Here is a 24,954-nt window from a genome sequence, read left to right as displayed (position 1 = left end):
GCTCAAAGCGCTTTACAATGACATATTACACATATTAGACATGTAAATGTCATTACTGTTGACATTACCCACAGGAGCAAATGCGGGTAAAGTGTCTTGCCCAACGACACAACGGCCTGACGCAGTGGCGGAATGTATAGTGTATAGCAGAGGTGCCCAGTACGTCGACCGCGGTCGGCAATGCTGGTAGATCGCGAGTCATTCATAAATTTAAAAAAATCCAGCTCCGTTAAAATAGACAAAACAGGTTTTGATCCCTCCTCCCTTGGCCTCCCTGCCACTTAATTCAGGAGTTGACTTGATTGACAGAAAAAGAGACCTATTGCTTTCCAGTCTGTTAACCCAGAATGCAAAGCGATACAAAATCAGTCAAGTGCCGGGAGAGACAAACAACAAAATGAGTGCGGGAACGAGCAAAAAGCTAAAGACATACCACTTCCACACAGAATGGGAGGGAGAATCTTTTTTTTTGTGATGTCACATTCAAAGGTTATTTGCCTTATTTGTAAAGCAAGCGTCGCTCTGCCAAAGAAAGGTAACGTGGAAGAGGCATTATCGGAGTGTACACAAGGCATATGACAGCGACTTCCCTCCGAGTAGCGAGTTGAGAAAGGTCATGTATTATTGCGTACACAAACATTATCTCTTAGTCTTAGTGTCGCCAACTCGTTTCTCTAACATGCAAAAAGACAAACAAATGCGTCTATGGTCGTGTATTTTCTATCTTTCCAATCCAGAAGAGAATCTCTCTCTCCCCCGTCTGTTTGCAAGGGAGCGGGAGGGCAGTTTGCGCACACACGGCATCTGCTACATGCAGCAACACACGGAGGAGATGGTGGAGAGAAGCGCTCCAAGGTGTGGTTACATGTTACCCGTCTTGAGGTGGACAATGCTCGTCACCAAAGTGTTTTAGCATGTAAGGGCGGTAACATGAGCAATTTGTCTAAACATTTAGCAAAAGTGCAACCACATTCAGACTGAGGAATGCACCGGGTTTCGACTGTCTTTTCTAGTAGCTCTGTAGCCCCATCCACGAGTAACGTTTCCACGTCAGGTGTTATGTATGCTAAGCAGCAACACACGGGGTTAACTACATTATACAAACATGGGTTAATGATTAGAGGTAACTGAGTTATTTATTTTGTTAAAGTTTCAGCTATTCTGTTTCCAGTTCTGTCATCAGATTATTTAATAAGATTTGTTAAAACATTGTTGTTTCTTTTGATGTGAAATATTATTTATTTAATTCCAATAAAAAGCAATGTTAATTTTGTTCACAATTTGTTAAGTTAATTTAATAATATATGTATTTTTGAATCAAGTATTCATCTTTATTGTCTTCATTGTTAGTTTCCACATGCCTAAAACAACCTCAAACTAAATCTAAAAGTTGATGGCTAAATAAGAGCGTTTGAGAAATTGTGCAAGGCACACAGCAGTAGTCCGAATAGTCGATTAATCGTTTCATTAATCTATAGATTAATCGATAATCAAATTAGTCGTTTGTTGCAGCCCTATTGTAGTTATCCCATGTAAAAATAAAACGTGTTATTCAGCAACCCTTGCAATTTGGGATTTTATTTTTGGTTGGTAGACCTCGGTTAGCTGGTCATTTCAAAAGTAGCTCACCAGCCAAAAAAGTGTGGGCACCCCTGGTGTATAGTGAATGTATAATCTGTTTATAGATATTATCTTGAAAGCCACTTCAAGAGGAAGCATACTAGAATGATATGTTCCTACACAATACAAACAATCAAAGCAAAGCATTTAAATGTCAACAGAAAACAACGACACACAATTAGACATTGAGACATAACAAAAACAAATTGTAAATAGATACAACTGTTAAATAGCCACAAAGTAGCCTAGGACCGATTGCCATTTAACTAACTTAAAACATGTACAATTAGTCTTATTATTAATTATGCCAAAGATGGAATTCAAAAGGGAGATGATTTTAGTCTGCTTGAGTCTTAAACAATAAAGCTTGTTTTCAAAATAATTTGGGAGTAAAGAAGTAAAGCTCTACAGATTGCAGCTGTTCATCGATATTAAAAGTTCCGAATGAAGGCCTCATATTAAAGATTCGCCTGCTGACCAATCAACTCATCGTAAATGAATACACCACAAAGAACGTTAAGGCAATCATTTTAAAATGCAGGACAGCTGGCAATAATTTGTAAATGAATAGGAAACAATCTGATTATAAACACATTTGCAGAAAGCAGGCTCACTTTAATATCTTAATACCGGAGCGAAATAACTCAGAGCAGTGCATACACGACTCCGACATGTTGCCCTGTTCATTCATATCATCTCATTTTATCCCTTATCTCTCTCAATTTCTTGAGCCGTATGTTGCCACGTTGGAGTGGTGAAAGTGTTGAAAGTGCTGAAAGCGAATTTGTTCATGTTTGTCATTGGTCAAATGCTGCAAACCCCGTCCCTTTTCATGTGAACACGCTCGTAGCCAGACTGACTTGAATTACTGAGTTGATAACCAGTTTATATCATTGCATCATCTGCATATAGATGAACAAAGCAGTTAGACCAGTGGTTTTCAAACTGTGGGGCGCGACCCCTGGTGGGTCGCGGAGGTACTGCAGGGGGGGCGCGGGAAGATTTTTTTATTTTATTATTTTCTCCTTTTAGCTTTGTGAAGCACCTTGAGATGACGTTGTTTTTAAAGTGTGCTATATAAATCAAATGTATTATTATTATTATTATTATTATTATTATTAATATTATTATTCAATTGTAAACAAACACTGCTCGAAAATATCTCATTGGTCAGAGAGCTGTGGGCATAATGCTGCCTTTTGCAACATCCTACTTGTGTGAGATAGGCTTTTCTTGCTGCCATCAAAACGAGATACAGATCAAAGCTGAACATTGAGAATGAACTGAGAGTGGCAGTCTCAAAACAACTGCCCCGGTTTGAAAAGATCTGCAAGGGAAAGCAAGCACACACAAGTCATTGATAGGCTATGTGTGGAATAGGAATGGTAAAGTGATGTGATCGTTTGCAACCTGCAGTAGAAATAGTAGTTCATTAATATATTTTCCTTAAAGACATTTTAATTTAAAAATCTACTACTCTGGGAAGAAGGCCTGCTAGTTTTAATTAGGCCAAATGAATTCACAGTATCTATTACAAGCACTTTTGTTCATGTGTAATCCATAATAAAATATACAACTATAGTTGGATCTTTGTATCTCATTATTATTAGCAGAGAAAATGTAATCTACTACTCTGGGAAGAAGGCCTGCTAGTTTTAATTAGGCCAAATGAATTCACAGTATCTATTACAAGCACTTTTGTTCATGTGTAATCCATAATAAAATATACAACTATAGTTGGATCTTTGTATCTCATTATTATTAGCAGAGAAAATGTAATCTTTTTACAACAATATAAAATGAATCCTACCAATATAGATGGGAACCTGGTTGGGGGGTCCCGAAAATATTTCCAATTACCCAAGGGGGTCCCGACTGAGAAAGTTTGGGAACCACTGAGTTAGACCAAACAATAGGGAGGTCATTAAGATGAATAGCAAACATAATTGGTCTTAAGTACATCTTTGAGGCAGACCTCTTTGTTGGATCTCGTCAGTCTTTGTTATGATACTGTCTGTCTGACATGAAACTCAGGTTTGACAGACAAAGGCAAAAAAAAGGCTTCTCCACAAATCTATAATCACATCACAAGCGCTTTTCTTAAACACTCTGGCAACACCTTTTTATAGAGGCTGCCTCCTGCAATGGCATATGCATAACCTACATTGTATTGGGGCAGAAGGCAATTTCAGAATTTCTCAAGACATTGAAAAGATAAAACCAATATTATCACATTGTTACTTAGAAGAAAAGAAAACATTTTGTAGTTCGTCTGATTGGACCCCTGAAGGCACATGTTTAGGTGAAGAGGGCGAATACACTTAATGTAGTTTGAGTAACACACAGCTAAGAAACTTTTAAACATTTTTTTTTACTTTAACTCTTCAGAACATTAATCCCTGATTGTACTTTCAGAAGCCTTTTGGGATCTGTTGTTGCCTTCCCATTGCTCTTCAGTGCAAACACTGGTGAGTGAATGCTGGTGTTTTCAGAGTAACGTCTGAGCCCTGGTGTGATGGAAGGAGAAGGTTGTTGTTCAGTTAGCTGAACAGGCGACAGCAGAGGAGGGCACGAGGGAGAGCGATGTCCAGGAGCCTGTGTGGAGGAGCCTTTGTTTCCTACAGTATGGGCACTTGTCCAGTTTTCACACTAAGAGTGGATACCTGGTTGGAATACCAATGGCTGGCTTTGTCGCGATCAGTCTTTGTCTGGATCATTGGATTCTGGGCTTTACTCCAGCAGTCTTACTCAGTCTGAAGTCACTCTGTTTGTGAGTCTAACTGTCTAGACAGGTGTTTGTAAAGCAACACTAGGCAAGATATGCATGTTAAAGGCTTACATTTGGAAGAAAAATGTTGTTAATGCTGAGTGGCGAACATTAAATTAAAATAGTGAAAATGAAAAAGTAACCGTCCACAATAACTACAAAATACGGGACATAATTTCCAGTAAACACATCATACTCAGAAATACTCAAATGACCTCGTCACACCCTTAGGCATTGTGTAAATTGGGAATATCAGCGTGGTGGTTCTCCAACAGTTTGCCAGATTGAACCACTAGCACCGGCTCGGCTGCCCTATTGGGTTGTTGTGGACCATCCCTCATTGTTAACAACCCTCAATGTGTTCCATTTTGTAAGTGTAGTCCATAAAAAACTGGAAATGTTGTCAGGCAAGAGCATGTCAGACCACTCGTTTTTCCTGCTGTATTGATTTTGCCATGTTTCTGATTAATTGAGTGAGTACAATACTTTAATAGCTGTTAGAAATAAATTATTACCAAACCTATGAAAAATAAAATATATAATAAACTTGAGTCAAACTATAACAAATAAAATCAGCACTTATTAAAACAAATTCAGCAATAAGTGTGTCTAATACTGTGTCTAAATAATAATAATAATAATAATAATAATAATAATAATAATTTCAATTTATATAGCGCCTTTCACGAAACCCAAGGACGCTTTACAATGGGAAGTAAAAAAACAAAACAAAAAGTAATAATAATCATACAGATAAATAGGCTGAAGAAAACAAAACAGGAACAGGTTGCTGAGTACTGTATATTAGTTGAGGCCAAAGGCCTGAGTGAACAGATGGTGTTTGAGGTGTTTTTTGAAGGTGTCCAGAGAGTCTGCATTCCTGATTGCAGAGGGGAGAGAATTCCAGAGGGTGGGGGCTGCAACACTGAAGGCTCTGTTGCCAAATATGTTCAGCTTGGAGCGCTGGATGGAGAGCAGCCCTTTGTCGGAGGACCGCAGGTGACGAGAGGGGGTGTAGGGCTGAAGGAGGTCAGAGATGGTTGGAGGGGCTAGGGAGTGTTGAGATTTGTAAGTTAGCAGGAGGAGTTTGTACTGGATGCGTGACTTGACCGGGAGCCAGTGAAGGTGGATGAGGGTAGGGGTGATGTGTTGTCAGAGCTTAGTGCGGGTGAGGAGCCTGGCTGCAGAGTTCTGGACGTACTGGAGCCTGTCCAGGGCTTTGCTGGTGACCCCGAACAGAACTCCTTTGCAGTAGTCCAGACGAGAGGAGATGAAGGTATGAATGAATGTTTCTGCAATGGGGTTGGGGAGAGAGGGCCGGAGCCTGGAGATGTTTCGTAGGTGAAAAAATGCAGTTTTGACAGTTGACCTGATGTGGGACTTAAAGGTGAGGCTAGAATCCAGAGTGACGCCCAGGCTGCGAACCTCGGGGGAAGGGTGGATGGAGCCGCCATCGATGGTGAGGAGCAGATCTCCAACCTTCCGGAGCAGTGTTTTTGGGGCCACAACCATGAGCTCTGTTTTGTTATATTTGAGTTTAAGTCGATTTTTTGACATCCAGGCTTGGATGTCGCGGAGGCAGTTGACAAGTGACAGTGGGGGTAGCTGGGATGATGGATTGGTACTGATGTAGAGTTGGGTGTCGTCGGCATAGGAGTGGAAGTTGAGACCATGTTGGCGAATTATTTCACCGAGGGGGAGCATGTAGATGTTGAATAGAAGGGGGCCGAGCACCGAACCTTGCGGCACACCTTGGTTGACAGGGGCTGGGGGAGAGCTGGATTTTCCGATGGTCACAAACTGTTGCCTGTTGGAGAGGTAGGAATGGAACCAGGAGAGGGCTGTACCAGAGAGGCCAAGGTAGACGGATAGGCGGTTGAGTAGGATAATGTGGGAGACTGTGTCGAATGCGGCGGAGATGTCCAGGAGGATAAGGATGCTGATGAGGCCTGAATCGGCGGCTATGAGGAGGTCATTGGTTATTTTAATAAGGGCCGCCTCTGTGCTGTGGTTGGATCTGAAGCCTGATTGGAAGGGTTCATAGGGCTCATGGTCAGACATATAAGGTGGAGTTGGGCAGCAACTGCTCTTTCCATGATCTTGCTAAGCAAAGGAAGGTTGGGGATCGATCGGAACTTGCTGGGGTCCTCGGGGTCGAGACCAGGTTTTTTGATGATGGGGGTGACAGCTGCTATCTTGAGGACGGCGGGAACCTTGCCTGATTCCAAGGAGGAGTTGATCATTTTAACAATGGTGGAGCAGAGGATGGGTAGGCAAGTTTTGACCAGGGCAGAGGGCATGGGGTCGAGGGAGCAGGTTGTAGCCTTAGCTTTTGAGACAAGTTTGGTAACCTGTGTGGCATCCACTGGTGCAAAGGAGGAGAGAGAACATTGAGGCAGGTGTTGAGTTGAGCGAATAGTGACTGGAGGTGGTGTGGCATGTGGATGCGATGGGGCAGAGGCCTGGAGTTCCTGGTGGATGGAGTTGACTTTGTCCTCAAAGAAGTCAAGGAACCTGGTGCAAAGCTCGGGGGCGTCTGCTGGGTTGGGGGGGTCAATTGGGCGGAGTAGGCGGTTTATGGTGGAGAAGAGCATACAGGGGTGGTGTTGCTGGTTACCGATGAGTGAGGAGTAGTAGTGTGCCTTAGCTTTTGAGAGAGCTTCCTTGTATGATCTGACATGCTCTCTGTAAGCCTCCAGATGGACTGTGAGGCCAGATTTTTTGTGGAGCCACTCCAGTTGGCAGCCAGAGGCTTTCATGGCACGGAGACTGGTGGTGAACCAGGGGGCTGAGTGGGTGAAGGAGACAGTGCGAGTAATGAGGGGGGCAAGTGAGTCGAGACTCATGGAGAGGGCAGTGTTATACTGGGCTACCAGTCCGTCAACCGAGGTGTCAGGGGGATCGGAGGCCAGGTGGCTAGCTATGAGGCTGGTTATGGCTGGTGCTCTCACTGATTTTAAGCTCCTGTAGGTAATTGTCCGCAGTACAAGCTGTCTGGGGAGGGCGATAGGCACAGTGAACAGGATGGCATGATGGTCGGAGACAGCCAGGTTGAGGCACTGCAGGTGGGATGCAGTTGTGCACGTGGTACATACCAAATCCAGGGTGAGGCCTTTGCCATGGTTGGGATCATGGACATGCTGTTCAAAATTGAAGCAGTCCAGAAGTGCCAGGAAGTCAGAGGCAAATGTGCAACAGGGTGAGTCCACATGAATGTTAAAGTCTCCAAGAAGGAGCGTAGATGGGGACATGGAGCAGATTGAGGTGAGTAGCTCAGATAGTTCCGACAGGAAGATGGCAGAGGCAGAGCCTTCTAAATGAAGGAGTCATGAAATGTTTTGTGATTTTCTTGACGTACAGATTGTTCAGATTCATTGTACAACACGTTCTCACTCCCAACCCGTCACATGTTGATGGTCAATCAGGGCCCCTCCCCGTCACTCTATTACGGACAGGGTACCCCTTGAGAGTCAGTTTTCAACGGGCAGGGCGTCCCATAGAACTTCATAGACCTCCCATAGCGTTGATAATAGACGCCATGAGAAGGCTCCCCGACAGTTGGTTGTTATTGTCAATATTAATATAATAATTATTTATTTTTTAATAGTCCCACTCGATTTCGCCGATTTTCTTGTTGCCCCAGCTGGTCGACACCTCTTTTAGCAGAAACAAAGGCTATATTAATGTATTAAATCAATGTTAATCCATGTGTGTGGTTGTGGAATTAATGGACGTGCCGTTGTGCGATTGCGTTGCCAGGCACAAACTCTTCAACTACAACCCTAATTATATTTATTATTATGTATTATTTATTATATTCAGTCTCTGGTCAATTGTCTCCATGCCATAAAAACCTGGATGACAGCAAATCTACTCCAACTCAACAGTAAGAAGACTGAGCTCATGGTTGTGGCCCCCAAGGCACTGCTCCGGAAGGTTGGGGATCTCCTCCTCCACATTGACGGCTGTTCCATCTCCCCGTCTCCCGAAGTCCGTAACCTGGGTGTCATCTTTGACTCAACTCTCTCATTTCAGTCACATATCAAATCCGTCACCAAGTCTGCCTTCTATCACCTCAGGAACATCTCCCGTCTACGACCATCACTCTCCGATTCCGTGGCCGAGACCCTAATCCATGCATTCGTCTCCGAATGGTTGGACTCTCCGGTTGGACTACTGCAACGGAATCCTGTTCGGGGTTCCCAGTAAAGCCCTGGACAGGCTCCAGTATGTGCAGAACTCGGCTGCCAGGGAGCTCACTCACACCAAGCCCTGGCAGCACATCACCCCCACCCTCATCCACCTCCACTGGCTCCCAGTCAAGCACCGTATCACGTATAAACTCCTTCTTCTGACCTACAAATCCCTCCATGCCCTCGCCCCCCAATACCTGTCTGACCTTCTCCGCCACCACACTCCATCCCGGAAGCTACGATCGTCTGGACAGGATCTCCTCTCTACCCCCCGCACCAGGTTGCGGACTTTTGGTGACAGAGCTTTCAGTGTAGCATCCCCCACCCTCTGGAACTCTCTCCCCCCCGAAATCCGCAGCGCCCCAACCTTGGACACGTTCAAAAAAGCCCTCAAAACGCACCTTTTCACCAAGGCTTTCCCCATAGTTAGTTTGATAGGTTTATTTTTCCGCTACTTGCTTGCCCCCCCCCCCCTAACCTGTCTGCCTCTTTTCCCCTACTCCCCCCCCTACCCGACTTGTAAAGCGACCTTGGGTTTCGTGAAAGGCGCTATATAAATATTATGTATTATTATTATTATTATTATTATTATTATATTTAAAAACATTTTAAAAGGCCTCACGAAATACTTTAATGTAAATTAAAATGTAAATGTGAAGGGATGTTTGTAATGTGGTGATTGACATTATTCACCCACGGATCTATGGGTTGGGGTATTGTTCCGCACGGACATTTTAGCTAAGCCGAATACATTTTTTTTAAATAAAATAATGCTTTATTCCGAGTTTGCTTGCTTTTGCTTTTCTCTTTGGAGGTCATCACATAACGACATTGTAATACACGGTTCGGCTGCATTAAATATTACATATCTGCCGTAGTTCGCTATTTATAGACAGTGTTGGGTGTAACGCGTTACAAAAGTAACGGAGTTACAGTAATATATTACTTTTTGCTGTAACGAAGTAATGTAACGCATTACTAATGAAATGTGGGTAATATATTACCCGTTACAATGCTCAGTAACGCAGTTACAACACATTTTAACCCGAAATTAAATGGTGTTTTGTTTTTTAAGAAATGTATTAACATAGCGAGACATTCCGACACCGGACAAATTGTGCGGGTCGATTAGTAAACCTGGTGTTTACCCTTCAGGCTTCGCGTCGAGATCTTCGGAGAAGTTGAACGTTATGCAACCATTCAAAAAAGAGAACGTAGCGAAAAATACAAACAACAAATTGTGTCAGGTGCGCGTGACCTGCTCCGCTGCGCGTGCATCATTTCCAAAGTGCTTCCACAGCAGTGACACACATCTGATCTGTGGATAATCATTTATACGAAAATGGTTAAAGCAACCATCACTAAACGCCAGCAACACTGCATCTACTGCAGACAGTAGCAACAAGTCAGATGCGGACATCACGTTACCCTCCGTTGTGGACACTAGCTTACTCCCGCCTGACTCACCAGCCCCGGAGCAGCAGTCTTCGTCGCCCGAAACTACGCCGCCCCTCTGCGGCCCGCAGGTGCCAGGTATATCTAAACAACTACCCGCCTGTACAGTGGGGTAAGGCGGTCATTTTGCAGCTTGTGGTATAAAAATAGACAATGGCTAGAATATTCATGTGAAAATAGTACCATATTCTGACATGCCTGTAGAAATGTTGGGTCAAAAATAATGCATACAATAGCCATACTTGTCAACCCTCCCGATTTTCGCGGGAGACTCCCGATTTCATTGCCCTCTCCCGGTTTCCTCCCGGGGTCATATTTCTCCCGCATTTCTCCCGATTTCTGACAAAATCTGATTTAAACGCGACTGTTTCCACTCCGACTTTAATACAGCTACACCATTGTTTGGTTTCCATGGTAACACGTCTCTTTAGTAGCGCGCGCAACTCAAAGTCTGAGAGGGTGAGGCAGATATTCACAGAAAACAGAACAAGAATCAACAACTGCTCTACTCTCTGCTCACTCCTTTCCTGTAAAATACAGGTCCAACCCACACATATGCTCCATCAAGGATGGTGCTACAGGCCGCAAGGCAGTGCACTTACAACTACAATAAGCATGTTAATGTTAATCTAACAGCTCCGGCGATCCACTAGCACCGCCCCCCCCCCCCCCCCCCCCCCTCCAATTTTGCATTTTGAAATGCTCCCGATTTCTGAGGTCTAAAGGTTGGCAAGTATGACAATAGCACAGATGCCTTCACCACGAATGGCTACAAAAATATCTCATATCCCAAGCTTATTATCAACGAGCTGATGTTGCAGCTGAAATGTTCTCCAGGTCACAAAGTCAACCTCACATAATGATGTGATACCAGTTTTCAAGCACAGTAAATATTCTCTTCCCATCGTATATGATGGGACCAAGGTGATGATGTAGTAGGCTACATGGTTTTAATAATACTTTTGCCTTTCAATGTTTGCCATTTCAAACCATGAGCATGGTTTAAATAATATTTGCCTTGATTTACAATATGTTAACCTTCATTATAGTCCTTGACAGCGGTCTGTACTGCTGTATTAACAACATGTCACATGTTAAGAATTTACAATCAGAATCGAGTATTCAACGAAGCCCTGTAATACAATTTGTTAGTAGCCTTAAGGGCCTACACAGTTGTTATGCTACCACATCGCCCTTCACTGGATGCATAATGAGCTGCACTAAACTACATTTTAGCATTTAAAATACCTAGCTATTCTTTTGCGGTTATTTTGGTGAAAGTAACTAAAAAGTAACTAAAGTAGTGTAACTCATTACATTTCAGAGACAGTAATATTGTAATGTAACTTATTACTTTCAAAAGAGAGTAATGAGTAATATGTAATATATTACATTTTGGAAGTAACTTGCCCAACACTGTTTATAGAGCCCTGCTGAGAAGACTTCTAGACAAACAGGAACAACTGCAGCCGAAACTGAATGTGTGACGTGGATCATAAATATATCAGCAATTAAACAAAATCTTAAATTTCTCTTCACACAATATGTCTCCTCGCAATATCAATACTAATTCGGCTGACTTTTATATTTGATCCAATTTGCAGTGGCGGCGCCAGAGTATTTTTGTTTGTTAGTCTATGGTAGGGCTAACCCATACAGTGGTGGGGCTCAAGTCAGTATTTTTAATGCAATTACATACACGCTATATCGCCCCCCTTGACAGTGAAATGCCAGACGTGAGGCTTTTATTAGCTTTTATTAGTCTCCTTTTATCAGCTAAATTACATCCAGAGCAACAGGTGTGAGTTAAACAATACAATAGCCTATTCTGCTAATTCCACATTGTTACAACATGCTACGCAGCGGCAGAAACAAGAAAAGTTGGCATATAGAATTGACACGGAGAGGGAGAGAGAGAGAGAGGGAGAGTGAGGGAGAGACAGAGAGAGAGGGAGAGAGAGAGAGACACAGACACAGGTAAACAGAGAGAGACAGACACAGCACACAACAGGTGGCCTGTGTCTCTATTGCATACTTGCCAACCTTGAGACCTCAGAAATCGGGAGCATTTCAAAATGCAAAATGGAGGGGGGGGGGGTGCTAGTGGATCGCCGGAGCTGTTAGATTAACATTAACATGCTTATATTGTAGTTCTAAGTGCAATTCCTTGCGGCCTGTAGCACCATCCTTGATGGAGCATGGGCAGGAAAGGAGTGAACAGAGAGTTGAGTAGTTGTCGATTTTTGTTATGATTTCTGTGACTATCTGCCTCACCCTCTCAGACTTTCAGTTGCGCGCGCTACTAAAGAGACGTGTTACCATGGAAACCAAACAATGGTGTAGCTGTATTAAAGTCCGAGTGGAAACAGTCCTGAGTAAATCTGATTTTGTCAGAAATCGGGAGAAATGTGGGAGAAATATGACCCCGGGAGGAAACCGGGAGAGGGCAATGAAATCGGGAGTCTCCCGCGAAAATCGGGAGGCTTGACAAGTATGCTCTATTGTCATTCAAAACACTTTTTCAAATGACCCATTATTACAAAATATATTCAAAACTCACTTTTGACGTTCTCAAAGCGATCCACCGGTTGTTGTGGTTGGAAGCAAAAATGTCAATGACACGCTGGACATCCAGTTCCTTACGGCCCATCTACACTACAGGCATGAAAAAATCTTGAAGCTGGGCGTGTCTGAAGCTTGGCGATTTTTTGCGAGCAACCAATCACATGAATCTCCCGCCCCCGACATACAGAGCAATAGCAATGTTAAAACGAAGTAAACTGGATATAAACTCTCCAAACAGGCGAAAAAACTATCAGTTTCACCCACTGTCTCTGCCACCTCCCTCCATGCCTGGTTCCTCCGGTTTGTATCCCGGTAAATAGTTCCGGTCGTAAAGAACCGGGTGATTTGCTACCGTAATATCTCGTTTGGAATATGAGGAAATGAACTGCGGTCTGGCTCTCCCAGCTTGCACGCGGTTGGATTGGCTGAGCTTGCACTGGCGGGATTTGCATAAACGGAATTTGATTGGCTGATGCCAAGCATCGAGCCTCAAAAGTTGAACATTGTTCAACTTTTGATGCCGATAGATGCTCGTGATGCTTGCAAAGCCATGCCATGCTCCCCACAATGCAGTTCGGCGAAGATTCAAAATCTTCTACGTCACCCCATTCAAGTGAATGGGCGAAGCGTTGAAAGCATTTTTTGATGCCTGTAGTGTAGACGTACCGTTACTCCTCTGCTTATTGATAGCCAGCAGGCCCAGGTTGCTGTTCCTTGCATCACCACTACTGTTTCTTAGATAATTCTTGATGCGACGGAGACAGGAGAAGCTGCATTCGCAGCCAGCAGAGGTCACAGGCAGAGTCAGGGAAATGCATATGAGTCTGTAAATCCGTAAAGGCATCCTTGTAGGGTCGCATTAAAGCGCCTGTTCGGCTCGTTGTACCTCAATGCGAGGGCGTTTAAGAACAAATCTATCCATCCGAAATATAAAGTTAATCCTAGAAGTTCTGCTGTCTGTCTGCAATTTACTCGGCGCGAGTTGGGGGACTTTTCACTGTGAACGTGACGTATTAGTAATGCATGACGCAGCAGACCCAACGTTTCGTTGCTCTGATTGGCTGTAGGCCTATTCAAATTGGATTCGGAGGCATTTTGATCAGACCTTTAGTGTATAAAACTCCCCCACTACTTAGACTATTCCTTACACCCCTTTAGCATAAGCCCGAATGGTCTCAACCATATTGCGTCAGTAACGTGCACTTCAGGATCAGTTTGTGTTTGGGGACACGACCGATAGATTTTTGCAATCCGTGTTCTCAACATGCTTACTTTAACATCATTTTTCATGGTCGGGCTAAGGTAGGGCTAAGCCATTTCTAGGTATGGCTATAGCCTACCCCAGCCATACTCTGGCGCCGCTACTGCCAATTGGTATATTGGTATTATTTACACCATAACGGTGCACAGCTGATAGAAAGGGACACCTGGTGATTAAAGCACGTTATTGAAATGTATTATTTGTATTATTAGATATTAATAGGAGACACAGACAGACAAACTAATAAGGCTTTATTTAAACATTAAAGAATACTTTAGGTTGAGGTCTTCTTTTGAATAAGAATAAGATGAAGATGCACCTCCCTGTCCCTGTTTAAGCCTCTGGTTTGCTTTCTCCAAAAGTTGTTGCCAAAACTGTGAAGTCCTTGCATTTCCTGAAGCCAAGTTGAAGGATTAAAGGCCCAGTGAAGTGCATATTTTTGCACCAAAATGAAATGGCAGTTTCATTCCTTACATATCATTGTGCCTGTTCATGGCTAAAATAATTTTTAATAATTAATGAATTAATGAATTATTAATTTTGCCGTCTGAGCCTAACGGAAGTTGCAGACGATAGTGGCTGTGACGTCACAAGATGTACCCAGTTGCGATTGTAAACATGGCGGAGACTCTGGAAAGTGATACTAGTGTGAGAGAAATGATTGATTTGGACAGCTTTTCGGACAGGATAGATGAGGAAAGTGATCAATCTGGTGCACTTTGAGGGCAACATTAAGAGATTTATGGATACAGCTCTCAACACTCATATGAAACATATATTTCAATAATCAAAAAACATTGGAAGGATTTCTTAACCTATTTTATACAACTAATATTACATAGATGGAAATATTTGTTTACATAGATGACCAAACCCACTGAGATAACTTAGGCTACAGTTTACCTCCCTGAGCTGACGTTATCTCTCTCAGTCCCACAGGAGAGCACTCTCCCTCTCCTTATTGTTGAAACAGCTAATCTCCGTTAGCTCCGAGCTAGCACCAGATGCTAACAACAACCCTGTAACTCTCTCAGTCTCTCTTTCTCTCTCTCTCGAATCGACCAGTGGCCTTTATTTATCATGATCAATCAAAGAATCTACGAAACAATGACACCAGCCAGGCTCACCTTCATCTTTTGGGAACAGAAACATCGCCACTTCGGCAGACTTGACATTACTACAGCCAGCGGCAATGCATCGTTTCCCCTGTGTTTTTCATCCCTCTTTCTTCACTGTCGCCTCCATTGTCAGGTTTTCTCGATTGGCAATCACTTCCAGTCGACTCCGACACACTTTCCAGGAAAATACTAGCTCAAAAACGTTGAGAAATTCAACTTTGAAAAAGAGAAAAAATGAACGGTGGTGAATGTAAACAGTGCGGCGGCGTCCATCTCGTGACGTCACGCAGTTGATCGCAAGCCACGCCCACGAAGGCGAAGGTCGACTGCAGATTTCCCCGGAAAATTCAAAACTCGTCAAATTCGTTGCTATTCCAACATCTTTTGATATGGGTTCCAATGGACAATTTTGGTCATTACTATACGTATTAGCATAACAGATCATGCACAGGTGCACACTTCACAGGGTCTTTAAATACTAAGGAATGATCACATGACTTAAAGTCATATCTGATTTCAGTTACTAAGTACACTTATTCAAGTATTGTACTTGAGTACAATTTTGAGATATTTGTACTTTACTTGACTTTGAAGCTACTGTGTAGGCTACTTCTACTCCACTACAGTTCAGAGGTAAATGGTGTACTTTTACTCCACTATATGTATGTAATACCTTTAGTTATTTTACAGATCTGGATGAATGATGTGAAATCTAATCAAGTGTTAAATCAGACTCTAGTTCCACCTGGAGTAAATTCACAAGCTACCCTGCAGTATACAAAGTCATTAAAACTAGCTGCACCTTTACCAGCTTTGAGAACACTTTAATGATCAATCATTATAAAACATATCATATATATTATTCTGAAATGGAACAATCTGCACAATCACTACTTTTTCTTTTGGTAACGATATTTCGATAATACTTTTTTCTAATTTTACTTGAGGAACATTTTGAATGCAGGACTTTTACTGTAACAGAGTATTACTACACACGATCTGGGTACTTCTTCCACCTCTGTCTGATTTCAAACTCTTCCATTAACACCCTGAGGAAGTTTGTTGTAAATAAAACTGCAGCGGCTTGACCACAGAGCGTGAACGTTGTGATCAGCTGATTTTGCGCAGTTCTCCAGTGTGTGCGCAGGGCACAGAATGTGCACAGGGGAGTCTCCCACTGCAGCCAGTTGGCGGAGTTTTGGCACAATTATGTTGTTCATACCGACGTTAACCCTGTCTGTGCACACGGTGAACAACTCTGTCGTCCGGTGATCTAATGGCGCGTTTCCACTGCAGCGCGGAGCTCGCTTTAAGCGTGCCGAGCCGCGCGGGGCCCGTTTTTGGTTGCGTTTCCACTTGGCCTAGTACCGGCTAGCGGCTCCTAATTCACAGTTTTTCTGGCCCCATAAAATCGTGGTTATAGGGCCAGGAACAACCAGGCTGAGTAGGGCTGAGTATGCTAAACTAGAGAGAGAATCGCTGGCAAGTGGGCTACAACTACAACAAGATGAACATATTTGACCATGATTTAATTGTAATACACGTTTCAAAATGATGCCGAAATAACAACATACTGATACCGGTTAGTAAAAACCATAAATTAATGCTTTGACAAGTCTGCATACAGACGGCAGGCGAAAAAACTTTTAAAATGCGTGTTTTCTAAATGGAGATTGGCTAAGCTAACGTTGTAAATGCTCCGACCGTCCACACTCAAAACAACAGCTTATATAGACATAATTAAACCAGTGACTGTATTCGCCATGACACAGACAGTCTGTGGTTTGTACTTGTTTAACTTTTGTCTAGTTTCTGAACAGATATGAGGAGCTGTGAGTGCTAACAGCTAACGGCTGATGTTGTTTTTCTGGGGCTCTCATTGAAGATGACGTCACGGCTCCGCCTACACTGCGTTACTATAGATACTACCCCAGTTGTACTATAATGGAAATGCGCCTAAAGTGAGCCAGTCCTAACGAGGCCTAGCCATACCGGGCGAGGCCGAGCGAGGCCGTTTAGTGGAAATGCGCCATAAGCCTCTGTCTCCTGTAAAGCTTCACAGGTCCGTCGGTTTTGTCCTGCGCGTCTCGCCCAGCTCCAGTTCAGTCAATCAAAAGTCTGAAGATTTCTTGCAGGCAGCGAAACGGCAACGCAGCTTAATGTCTTTGTTTTTTTTTTACATGCCTAGTAGTTTACTTCATTGAGTGTTGACAAGAAACAAATGTAGAAGAAATACGTGTTTTGTTTTGATGTTTTGAGGTACGCAAAGGCGCGTAGTGACAAAAGTGACGTTACGCAATTCAGATTTGTGCCGCGCATGCGTACCTGCGTACCAGTTATGTGCACCCCTGATTATACATATGTATTATACTCTTATAAGATGTATGTAGATAGTATAAGAAATGTGCAGAATACGACAGTTTAATGGTGGAGGTATACACACACATATTGATAGATGTCTTGTCTTGTTGAGGAACCTGCGACCCAAGTTTTTCATCTCCGGCCTTGTCAGGTATTGAACATTCAATAAATAAAGAACACAGAATTATTAAATATAAAACACAGAATTTGTGTGATTATACTAATGATTTACAAATAAACACCACTGCATATTTACAACTGTTACACATGCTGATGTAACGCAAATGTTTCCAACTTGGGATCAATAAAGTGTATCTTATCTTAAGATGATCGATGGCTACTGCCATATTTGTCTCTGAACCTTGACAAGTGCATGTTTCAGGCTTATCAATGAACAACAGGAGCAGGGGCGGATCTAGACAAATAATCATGGGGTGGCAAGAGGGTGGCAGGAGAATTTGAGGGGTGGCATCCCCTGGCAGAAGTATATTCTGATTTAATCGCAGTCATATCAATCAATGTTAACTTGGAAAGCCACAATATTGATATTTTAACTCAATAACATTAGGTGAGATTATTGTGGCACATCAGTAAAGCCTTAAATATAAATATATAAGGTGGCACACGTAATTGAATGAATTTTAACTGAATGAGTTGGGTTAACTCTTAGACCAGCAGGGGTACCAAATATGCAGACTGCTGCAATAAATACATTAATTAACTGTCTCATCGATGTGTGTCTGTATGAATATGATAATATTAAAAATCATATTATTCCTATCAGCTGTCAATCACTGTTATGATTCACATCTTCAGTGTTATTATTAAATAAACTATATTTTTTGGAGGAGTTAATGATGAACGTTCCTCAAGATGCTTGCTCACCCTCCTTCAGATTTGAAAGACCAGTAATTACTATCATAATTCAAAAGAATCAAAGGAACAGTTCAGCACCCCACAACTTCATTACAAACAGTTACAACCTTGACTTTACATCAGAAAGAACAACAATTAAAGAAGTGACTAACTGCATCAGTTAGGGTTAAAAAAAACTGTGTATTCAGCTAAAACATACATCGCTGCAGTTATTATCCAGTGGAATGCCCTTACCTACTTGCCTAGTTTAATCAAAGTGTTTTGTTTTTTTGGCTGGGCAGTGAAGTTTTACACACCGTCTTATTTTACTTTCTCAGGACTAGAAACAGTTTTTTGGGGTCAGACCCCAACAAAGAAGAAACATATATTTACACATGTAAGGTAATCTTCTTAAACAGTTTATTATTCTCATCGACTCATCCGTGAGCAGAGCATCAAGTTGGCATGCCTATAACAGCTGAATGTGGCGATTACCATCTTGATCAGCAAAGCGCCACACAAACTTATTAAGATTTAAAGCTATGGTGCGTTTTGATTCAATGCTGATTACAGCCAAACTTGACAGGCTCTTCTTTGTCATAGTAGACCGCAAACAGTTGCGGCGCCAGAGTATTTGTGTTGGGTAATCTATGGTAGGGCTAACCCATACAGTGGTGGGGCTCAAGTCAGTATTTGCAATGTAATTACATACAGGCTCCCCTTGACAGTGAAACGCCACACGTGAGGTTTATATTATTTCCCTGCCTCAATCCAAATTGAACTGTATGAAATAAAAAGGTACATTTGTCTTGTAGTAAATAAAAAGGACGACCTGGAGCCAATCCTGCAATTTCCCCATAGGTGAAAGAGTTGAAAACCCAACCCCTGGAGGGGGGTCTGGGGGGATTCTCCCCCAGGAGATTTTTTGAAATACTAACATCAAATACACATTCTGGTGCTCTCTTAAGAAGAAAAATAAATAAATATATATTACTACACGACGTATTTAAAAAAATGAATGTGATTTTAGTTTTTTGTTACTTTGTTCTGAAAGCTGAACCTGCTGCTCCTCACAGAGAGGAGAGGGAAGAGGCTGTGTGAATTACTTTACATTGTGGATAAGGGTGGATAGCCCCTATTGTTCTGTGTGTCAAAATGAAAGACAGCCCACACACCTATCAATCATCAAACCGTGGTGTCTTATAGTTGTACCGATGTATATCGAGATGTACTACAGCAAAAGTATTCTCCGTCGGGACTTCCTGCAACAACACGATTGGCCAGAAGACATTATCAAAGATGTTCTATTGAGAAGACGATCACTACGTGACAAAAGTTTTCAAAACCGTTTCTAGTCTTCGGTATTTCCAGACAAGTGGCTACTGAAATCTGTCTTACTAACTGCTGTCTGTGCAATTTACTCCGCGCGAGTTTGCAGACTTCATTTAGCTTACTTTAACATCATTTTTCATGGTGGGGCTAAGCCATTTATTGGTATGGCTGTAGCCTGCCCCAGCCATACCCTGACCGCAAATACCTCATTCCTTCTGTCTACTTGTATCCGAAATGCTTCTCGTTTTGCACTCTCCTCCCGTTCAAATGAAATCGCCGCCAAACATATTTCCAAGCTCGCGCCAGGTGGGGGGAGGGGTTACAAGGCTCGCGTCTTGTGCTGCATTCACTTGCACTCGGACATTAGAGATTTTCTCTCATAAATGTCCAATGAGCCACAACTTTTCTTTCAAAACAAAGCTGCCAAATGGGGTGGCAGCTGGGGTGGCAAGGCATTTTTCTGAGGTAGCTGCCACCCCGTGCCACCCCGTAGAACCGCCACTGAACAGGAGGGGTCACAGACATAAGACCAGCTGTTAAATAAAGCTCTTCTGACCTTAGCTGTCATGTGGGTATATATTAATGCTGCCCATTATGGGCACAAGCAATTTTCTCCCATTTATTAATTATATGTTTTAAATTTGAGTGTTTCCTATCCCCTAAATCTCCAGGGATGTACACAGTTTAATACTGGCAACTTCTTATTATGGGAAATACGAAAGCGTCTTTTAAAACTACAATTCCCAGTAGAGACGTGCCACAGAGAACATGTTGCGAAACACACAAAAGACACACAAAAGCCAGCATGTGTAGTTCTGGGGTCTGCCGTGGTTCCATCCCATTTCAAAGTGCTGTTCGACGCTCGGCGTAACCCTCGGCGCACACTCAAACATCCAAATCACAGAGCTTGAGGACTATCACGGGGCTTGTCAAGCGAAGCGGAGAGAATACTTACTTCCGGGTTTAATATTCAACTACTATGAGCTGCTCGGACCCTCGGTCCTGACAGACTCCAACTTGTGTCTATGAATCAAACAAATAAATAAACACAAGGATAATTATGTGTTATTGTTCAGTAAATAACAGTTTGTGGTTTAGAAAAGAATACAAAATTAGAAGGAAAAAACGATGAAACAATACAGATTTCAGTATTCTGAGCCCCTACTCTCCCCATAACTGACAGCAACAAAAGTCCTACATTAGTCAATTAAAATAAAGAAGTAAAAACAATAAGTGTGGCTTGATATTGAGTAAGAAAAAGGTTGATAAACGCTGTGAGAATGGATCTGCAGAGAGCATTTCGCCGCGATCCCAACTCCTCTATTACCCACGTTCAGGGAGCTCTATGCAAGTCAATGGGATGCCTTGCCCGTTGAAAACGGACTCTCAAGGGGTACCCTGTCCGTATACACAAGTTATTGAGCCGTTTCCGCTCTACATCCTGAACTCCTCCCTTCGATGCAATGCACTTCCGTTTTGGCGGACTGGGTTTGTTTTGCTAGCTAGCTCCGTTGTGCCGACAAAGCACTGATATCGCAGAGACAAAGAGGATATAACAATTACAACATGAAGAAAAGTGGTTCGGGAACTACGTGTGCGGTAGTTGGTTGCAATCACTCGAGAAAGCACCTGAACGAGTGGTTAGATAGAGAGTACTACGACCACAAACCAGCACCCAGCCATGTTGTTCATTAAATACAGATAAACACAACAAATACTGCATGCATTGTATTTTTTAATATTATATATGAATATTTTCATAGTGATGTAATTGTGTGGGCTGCTTTTATATTTTAATTTGTAATACCTGTTAGGATTAAACATGTGATCTTTCTTGTTGAAGCCATTTCTTTAGTTTCCTCTCAACAATTAATTAATTCAGTGTTATTTATGTACAGTATGAGCTTAATATGAATGATGAACTGTGTTAAAAGAAATTGTAGCACTCTAAGGAACATATGAAATGCAATAATGCAATAACAGTGCAATAATGAAATTAAATTACATCAAACTTTATTTTCACTCAAACAGTACAGGCACATATGATATATTGCACAGCATAAAGAGATCATGTAAATTGTGCATTATGTAAACAACAGACAACTGTTGGCTCCTGTGGGCATGACCTAAATAAGGCAGTTTATTTTGGTTTTAAAATGCTGAGATATTTACTGCAGAACTGTAACCTTCCCTCAACAAAATCGTCAACAATTTTCGGGAGCATGTGGGCAAAGTAGAATGTGCGCAGCCTTATGATATGCCTTCAGACTGTCCATTGCTTTTCCATCTATTGCCATGGATTGAACGAAGTAGGAGCAAATTTTGCTGTACGTTATGCTGGGCCACGTCGTCATGTTATCCTCCCAGTTTTGCACTGAATTCGGGTGGGGGAGAGTAACGCCATCTCCAGTCAAAGAAGTAGAATCGTGTTCCCAAGCTAGCATCACTGTTAGCATTGAAATCGCTGTGTTTACACCAGTGCCCGTCTGACTGTTTACACCGGTTTACACCGACAGACGCTGTGCAAAAGACTTCCGGCGGAAATGAAGTGCATTTGTGTAGGGTTATGGCGCTACCCGTGTTTTGGCGCGTAAACTTGTCTATTAGAGTGACGGGGAGGAGCCGTCAGCATTCCCACTATCTGTTATGCTACTCACAAAATTCTTTATTATTCCGCCGGGTTATTTTGCGCCTCTTCTCCTCCCACATTGAACATCGCAGAAACTCCATTCAAACATCAAAATGTCCAGCTCGGTCGGGAATCGATGGCTATTACTTTTATCATTCATAACTTTCATAATTCCAGAGATACATCCCATAATTCATCACAATGTTTAACAATCGTCATGCAACAACTGCTAACTGCTCCTTCTTCAACTGCTAACTGCTCCTTCATACTTTCACTCAGAAACCTCATTCCAACTTTAAAATGTTACACATCTTTCTGACATTATTCGTGTAACACCATTTTTAAATCTGATTCTTGCTTTTAGAAATATTAAACATTGTTCAGACCTTGGTAAAGAGGCCTTCTTCAGATTTTAGAGTGCGTGATGTCACAGTGGAGGACACATCTAATTGTTGCCTTCATTATTTTCAGTCTGATGGAGACTTCATACTGACTTCAACATGTTCCACATATTTTAGACATTATTGGTGACGTATGCTTTTAGTTCTAAAGCTTTCAGTTCAAATATTCTGCTGCTTTTTCATGCATTTAGACTTTTATTTTCTTGTTCTTATTTAGTGGGAAAGATGATAAAGCATTCCATGTTATGCTACGCACAAAATTCTTTATTAATCCGCCGGGTTATTTTGTTTATTCCACATCGCAGAAACTCCGTTCGAACATCAAAAAGTTCAGCTCGGTCGGGAATCGATGGCCATTACTTTTCTCATTCATAACTTTCATAATTCCAGAGATACATCCCATAATTCATCACATTTTTAACATGGAAGTCAATGGAGAAACTCTTCCGACTTCAACAATCTTCATTCAACTTAAACTGCTAACTGCTCCTTCATACTTTCACTCAGAAACCTCATTCCAACTTTAAAATGTCACACATCGTTCTGACATTATTCATGTTAATATACTTTTAAATCTGATTCTTACTTTTAGAAATATTCAAACCTTTATTTAATCAGATTGGTCTGTATTAAATATTGTTCAGACCTTGGTAAAGAGGCCTTCTTCAGATTTTAGAGTGCGTGATGTCACAGTGGAGGACACATCTAATTGTTGCCTTCATTATTTTCAGTCTGATGGAGACTTCATACTGACTTCAACATGTTCCACATATTTTAGACATTATTGGTGACGTATGCTTTTAGTTCTAAAGCTTTCAGTTCAAATATTCTGCTGCTTTTTCATGCATTTAGACTTTTATTTTCTTGTTCTTATTTAGTGGGAAAGATGATACAGCATTCCAACTATCTGTTATGCTACGCACAAAATTCTTTATTAATCCGCCGGGTTATTTTGTTTATTCCACATCGCAGAAACTCCGTTCGAACATCAAAAAGTTCAGCTCGGTCGGGAATCGATGGCCATTACTTTTCTCATTCATAACTTTCATAATTCCAGAGATACATCCCATAATTCATCACATTTTTAACATGGAAGTCAATGGAGAAACTCTTCCGACTTCAACAATCTTCATTCAACTTAAACTGCTAACTGCTCCTTCATACTTTCACTCAGAAACCTCATTCCAACTTTAAAATGTCACACATCGTTCTGACATTATTCATGTTAATATACTTTTAAATCTGATTCTTACTTTTAGAAATATTCAAACCTTTATTTAATCAGATTGGTCTGTATTAAATATTGTTCAGACCTTGGTAAAGAGGCCTTCTTCCGATTTTAACATTAGTGTGTATTGAGCAGCTCGTTAAGGTGTGTGATCTCAAAGCTAGAGTGGAGGACAGCTTGAAATTCGCCTTCATATATTTTTTTAAACCTGCCATAATTCCCAAACCCTACAAAGACATCATTTTTCATGACAAACGTAGGAAAACATATCGTAGCTTGAAAAATGAAAAAAATTGAGATAATGGTTAATGTTCCAGCCTTAAACATGTCTATGTGCCATTAGTGAGTTTTCCTCAAAAGCTGTTGCCATGGCAACACATCCCTCGTCGAAAAACACGATATTGCTATAACTCCTATGAAAATGGTCAAAAAGTGCTCAAACTTCACATTTGTGCTAACAGTCCAGCTGTGAAGACATCTATTTGACAGTTTTAAGATTTATTCAAATGTCGTTGTCTTGGCAACACAATGCTCACTATGAAACACGGTTCTCTCACAACTTCAGTTCAAATGCTCGAAATGGCCCAAAACTTCACAGGTTTGGTAACAATGCAACCATCAACGCATCTAAGCGTCATCAAATGCCGTTGCCATGGCGACAGATCATTCGCCATCAAGTTAGTTCAAAAGTTTGCAGTTCAAATATTCTGCTGCTTTCCAAGCCTTTTTACTTTCTTTTCTTCTCTTATCACACATTCAAGCCCCCTGTTTTCATGTATCATTTCAATCTAAATTCTTCACTTTCTTCTTACACATTACATTTCAGCATAGCAGTTCAGCGTCAGCTTTTCAGCATAAAGCATTCCCACTAGCAATTTCTTCAGGAATTGCATTCTCTAGTTGACTGTGAAGTACACCAACAAAACAGATGTTCTAATTACCTTAAGATAGTCCTATAGAAGGCATAAAGAAGGAGAATATGGTAAAAGAAATCTGCCGCCCTGCCGCCCTTGATGAACTCTCAACTGCCAAATGCTTGACACTCCTTGCGTAAGTAGGGTTCTTTTAAAAAATTACGGCATTTGCATGACAAAGGCACATGGCTTCAGGGTACTAAAGAGGGAGGGAGGGGTTGGGGGTCTGAAGGAAGGCAGGAGACAGACTGAGAC

The 24,954-nt window shown here is 41.9% G+C and overlaps 1 long non-coding RNA gene across 1 annotated transcript in view; it reads right to left on the bottom strand.

Annotated features, from left to right (window-relative positions):
- The window catches only part of LOC307043618, a 51,415-nt gene extending 36,198 nt beyond the window's left edge, over positions 1-15,217 (bottom strand). Inside the window, exon 1 of the long non-coding RNA XR_013809416.1 lies at positions 14,989-15,217. This is a non-coding gene — a long non-coding RNA (uncharacterized lncRNA). The remainder of the gene's footprint in view (positions 1-14,988) is intronic.
- Positions 15,218-24,954: the final 9,737 nt, after the last annotated feature.

Source organism: Notothenia rossii (assembly GCF_949606895.1).
Source record: "Notothenia rossii genome assembly, chromosome: 6".
Classification (NCBI taxonomy): domain Eukaryota; kingdom Metazoa; phylum Chordata; class Actinopteri; order Perciformes; family Nototheniidae; genus Notothenia; species Notothenia rossii.
This window is presented reverse-complemented; position numbering and strand designations above follow the sequence as displayed.